Below are 402 nucleotides of genomic sequence, written 5' to 3'. Positions count from 1 at the left end.
CCCTTCCGCTCGAGCAGGTGTGAACGAACGACGCGTGAAACGACTTACGAGGATTGCGACGTACGTCAGCTGACGATTTCTTTAATAGATTTTGAAGCTGATCTTGGAAAGAAGGAGAGACCAGATGAGACTTTATCACGCCATTCGGAGCCAGAGTCTGTTGAAGTACAGTGAAATAATAGGGTAATTTTGGGACAGACGACCATAGTTTCCGGAATTTATGGCTACAGTAAAAAAACGTGTTTTCCTTCGCTAAAGTAGTTTTCAAAGTTTCTTTGTTGAGTAATAGGTTTTATAAGGATTTAAGGATTAATGTATCCACGCATTTTTATAAACTTCGTGTGTGTGTGTGTGTGTGTGTGTGTGTGTGTGTGTGTGTGTGTGTGTGCGTGCGCGTGTGCG

Source organism: Mycetomoellerius zeteki, unplaced genomic scaffold (assembly GCF_001594055.1).
Source record: "Mycetomoellerius zeteki isolate Tzet28-1 unplaced genomic scaffold, Tzet1.0 scaffold914, whole genome shotgun sequence".
Taxonomy (NCBI): domain Eukaryota; kingdom Metazoa; phylum Arthropoda; class Insecta; order Hymenoptera; family Formicidae; genus Mycetomoellerius; species Mycetomoellerius zeteki.
This window is presented reverse-complemented; position numbering follows the sequence as displayed.